The sequence below is a fragment of the Toxorhynchites rutilus genome, chromosome 2 (genome assembly GCF_029784135.1).
Source record: "Toxorhynchites rutilus septentrionalis strain SRP chromosome 2, ASM2978413v1, whole genome shotgun sequence".
Lineage (NCBI taxonomy): Eukaryota > Metazoa > Arthropoda > Insecta > Diptera > Culicidae > Toxorhynchites > Toxorhynchites rutilus.
Genome location: NC_073745.1, coordinates 237297752 through 237302704, shown reverse-complemented (window position 1 = coordinate 237302704; position 4953 = coordinate 237297752). Strand labels below are relative to the sequence as shown.

The window sequence follows — 4953 nt, the reverse complement described above, 5'->3', positions numbered from 1 at the left end:
CATTTTCCGGCCAAGGAAAATTTCCAACGGATGATCCAGTTCCTGATCTCTTTGATTCAGCGTGCACAATAGAACTGCAGATCACACTCACTTTGCTTCGAGATTCGATATTTAACCCAGTGTTAAAGCACAGGCACAATTAACTCTTCGATGTAAAAATATACTGTGAATGTTGTATAACAGTTTCGGTATATCATTGTGAATGTATATGGTGACCAGTTTTTCTGGTGTAAACATTCAGTACAGTGGGTTGGGGTGCATTGTGGGTGGGAAATGGTTGAGTGTCCGAGTAAAACTCGGGGTATCCAAATCTATTCACAATAGTTTAGTTTTGCGGTGAATTCAGAAATATTCTCTTGTCCAATGATTTTGGAATTAGTATTATGACTGAATGAACCTGTTTTGGGAAATGGGGAATTGGGATATTTAGGCTCGTCATTCACACAATATTGAAAAAAATATTGAGTTGGGAATGGACGTTTTGTTGAGGAGCTTCATTAAGCAGTTGTCGAAGAGTTGCTAGTGCTACACATAATGGGATGGAACGATGATCAGATTTATTTTCGTAAAGATTACACATAGTCGAATCAAATTTAATATGCATTCGCTGGAGACCTGAGTCTTACGACGGTGAAGGTCAGTGGCAGATACGACCTATGATGGGACGTAGACTGTAAACAGAGGAGGAGTCAGCTTGCTGATGATGAACACATATGACCCCGAATCGCATCAATATTTGTGATGACAATAGTTAATCTATAATTCGGTTTTTTTTTTTTTTTTTTTATCTTCGCTTATTTTTCGTCGGCCTATTTCCGCCACTTTAGTGCCAATCACCGACATCAGGGAGGCGACTCCACCTGTTCCTACCTATCAGACTCAACAACTCATGAGCCGGGCCAACTTCTTTTACTTCCGCTCCGAAGGAAGACGTAACCAGAGATTTTTCGCCTCAGAAAATCCCAACGACGCCAGCTGGGATTGAACCCAGGCCAATCGGATTGTGAGGCTGTTACGCTAACCATACAACCACTGGCGCCGTCATAATTCGGTTTTGTTTCTTACAATATTTTGGAAGTAAGGAATCCCCTTACGAAAATTTAGTTGAATCAATTCAACTAAATTTTCGTAACTAAAGCATGGAGTGATGTAACAGTTGCCACAACTGTTTTCATCATGTGATATTTTTGGATTATTTATTTACTTATTTATTATTGGTGTGCATATTTATTGAGTGTTGTTTATTTATTTATTTATTTATTTATTTATTTATTTATTTATTTATTTATTTATTCATTTATTTATATACTTATTTATTTATTTATTGGTTAGGATAGTTAGTAATTATTCAAATATAAATATTTAAATTCAAAAACTCACACTGAAACATTTACAGTGTACCTCCACTAAGTCACAACCGAAAGTAAACTAAAAGATACTCCAGAAAGTATACTTAAGATCTTAGATTTCCCATCCCACCTCCCTGGAGCAGGGCGAAAGCTCAATCGCCAAAGTTGTTCGGCCAATGAGTGTCTGCTAGCGCAGCGCTTACTTTCGTGGCCTTGAGTTTGGGGAGGGAAATGAGAAGGCTGTATCTAAGGATAGTTGGTCGAAGCAAGATGCACACAAGGTGATGCTTTGGGGAAATTATCTTCGGCTGAGCTTGAGCTCTGAATCGCGAGATACCCTGCGGTTTATCTGAGGACTACAATGTTCTTCGACCATTTTACTTAGAACTGTCCGACATCGCGGAACCATTGTGCGTTTTGTTCGCGATCGGTTAATTGTAAGTTTTCTTTATAACGTGGAGTCTTTGTGATAATAAATTCGAATTGTTTCAGTGTGATCATTGTTATTGATTAAACAAATAAACGCTCAATTAATTTAAAAGAGCTAATAAAACAACAGGTAAATTTGTGCAATTAACGGACTATAATATGCTAACGATATTCCGTTGGCTTACACTGTTAGGGAAATTCCTTTCTTGGCGAAACCCGGCGAACCCAACACGTCGGAGAAAAGGCTGCGCCGTACCCTCGCGCCTCCAACGGACCCGCTGGAAGCTACCAACCGGCGGAGAATCCGCCGCAAACAAGCAGAAGGAGTCGGTGAGGAAATTTGTGTCCTCACCGCACTCCCCAGGTACCCTGTATTGTATAGTTTTGTCCATGTGCACATGTGATGTCCCCATAATTTAAGCAAAAGTAAATGTACAAATAAATGTAGAAATATGTAAAACCATAGTCATAGTCTTTGACGAAAAATCCCCCAACCAGAACGGGAATCGAACCCGAACACCCGGCATGATAGTGTGGGACGCTAACCACTCGGCCACGGGTGCACGGGTGCTCGATCGTCCCCCGATCCTGATAAAAGGATACAATTTAGGCCTGCCTGTCAGGCCTCTAGCTGGGCAACTAACGCGGCGATTGGTCCTCGAAAGAGGTGGCGCTTAAGCCAATCGCTTAAGAGAGGTCGGGTGGGAAAGCTGAGCTGTTAGCCTTCTTCGAGCTGGCCGTAGGTTCCGGGTTGTCTTTTAACACGTCCCCTTTATACCAACACATGCGATACGCTAAACGATGACGAACGATGAATAACGAAGCTAGAGAGAATCGCAAAGTTCAGTGTTGATATTTTCTGAGAAATTAACGAATTATTGATTTCTCGGTCTGACAGACCAATGCGCGAGTATAGAAGTGTTAAGAACAAGTTAACTTTTTCCCGATGATTTTTAATATGATGTTATCTATTCAAACTATGTTTATCTCCATATATAGAGATAAGAAAGTTAGATTTTTTATTTAACCTAAAGTTTTGGTAACCCTACAACATTGAAATTAGCGCTCCATCATATGTAATAACTTTATCGAAGACAGTTTTTTTCAAGAGCATATAGACATTCGTTTAGCCGCACTTGAAAAAAAAATCATGAAACACTTACGAAACAATTAGGCGGCATCGGTGGATATAAACATTCAAACGTTGTTTTTTCCGTTTTTTCCGACATACGTTTAGCCGAAGGGGAATAAAAATCGAGTTTTCGCATAATCACCAAGCCTTTATCTGTGTTTTTTGAAAGAATACTTGGGGATGTTCAATTTACAAGATAAATATTAGATGTGCAACGTAAGAAGTTGGTCAGATTAGTGATTTACGTAAAATTTAAAGGAATGGCGAAAGGTGTTCTATTGACGGAAGAGGGGCGGAAAATAATAAAGATATTCAGTGAACAAAAGTTTTCTAATCGCTCGATCGTAACAAAAATTGTTCGATATGAGAAAGTGGTACGGAATTTCTCTAAATAGTGTCAGAAATATGGGATATAACGACCTACAAATGGGAACACCAAAGTTACTTTGCGTCTTAAAGGTCGAAAAAGACACGAAGCAACCAGGAAACGATGTCCTGCTCATACATTAAGGCAGAATCGGTTGTTCCAGTAACGAAGAAGCATATTGCGCGCATCTTGAATGAGTCACCAAACATCATGTAGAAGAAACTTCAAGGGAAGCCGAAACTGACCGCCACCCATAAGCAGAACCATCTCATTTCCGCCCGGCAATACATGGAATGGAAACTAGAATGGAGAAATATTGTATTTTCCGGCGAAAAAAGTTCAATTTGGATGGTCCGGACTGCTACAGTTGCTATTGGTACAATTTAAGTCAACGGCATGTCGTGAGATCGAAGCGAAACTTTGGGGGCGAAAGTTTGTCAGTGTGGGAAGCCGTTTCCTATCACAACAAGCTTCCCATTTGTTTCATTTTCACTCGAATGAACTCCGAAAAGTATCTTCAATTACTGGAGGACGTTTTGATTGGCCATATTGAGAATAAAGCTACCGAGGATGTGGTTTTTTCAGCAGGATTATGCATAGATACACGTTTCCACGCAATCGAAGGCATGGTTTGCCGAGAAGGACATTCCGCTTCTTGAATGACCTACTTGCAGTCGATTGCAATCCCATAGAGAACCTATGGAGAATCATGGCCGAGATGGTCTATGCAAACGGATGACAATTTGACAACATTTCCAGTGTCAAGGCATTAATTTAGGAGTGTTGGGCTAAAATCTATATGGCAACACTTCAAAAGCTGTCTGACTCGATGCCAATTGAATTTTTAGGTCAATTGAAATTTTAGGATGCGGCTAAACGAATGTCCACCCTGATTCCACATATTTGAATTACTTAGAAAACAAAAAGTGTATTTATACTTTTTTTTAGAATGAATTCGATGAAAATAAACAATAATAGTCTTTTATGAACAAAACTGTACAAAGAATTGACTTATTTTTGAAAATATTGAGGAAAAATAGTTTGCGACTAAACGAATGTCTATCACTGTATCTTCCACAAAGTTGTTTTTAGCGCTTTCCATCTAAGTTGCATTAGGGTAACCATGAAAAAACGGATTTTTTTGCTCTAACTTTTTTTTATATTTCAAATTCTACATCAAAATTGTCTACGTACGACTTCTAGAGCTCATGAAGACCAACATTTTGCGATGCAGAATTTGTCAATATCTTAATCTCAACTCAACGTTACTGATGGTTTTTCACCCAAAAACTCATGATTTCAATTTTAATTTACTCAAAAACAACAAATAACATATATATGAAAATCTCACATCATGTAGAGTAAAACATGTTCTTTCATATGTCGCCAATAAACATTTTTTATGTTTGCAAGAAAGAAAGAATGAAAAACAAAGGAAGGGAGCATATTTTTGGGCAGAAATATCAATAACTTTGAGTAGAGTTGAAATATTGAATCTGCTTCGCAAAATATTTGTATGAGTAAGCACTGAAAGTTCTTCGAAGACAGTTTGTATGTAGAATTTGAAATATGAAAGTTGGAGCAAAAAACAGTTTTTTTTTCATGGTGACCCTAACGCAATATAGAAAAACCGCTATATCGGTTATTTCAGGAGATAGGAAAAAAAACTTTGTTCT

General features: G+C 38.4%; 1 long non-coding RNA gene across 1 annotated transcript; it reads left to right on the top strand.

Moving 5' to 3' along the window:
- The first annotated feature begins 1662 nt into the window (after nt 1–1662).
- Nucleotides 1663–2208, top strand: LOC129764295 (uncharacterized). The gene is made up of 3 exons (XR_008741103.1): nt 1663–1786; nt 1842–1908; nt 1972–2208. It is a non-coding gene; the product is annotated as an uncharacterized LOC129764295 (long non-coding RNA).
- The last annotated feature ends 2745 nt before the right edge of the window (nt 2209–4953 follow it).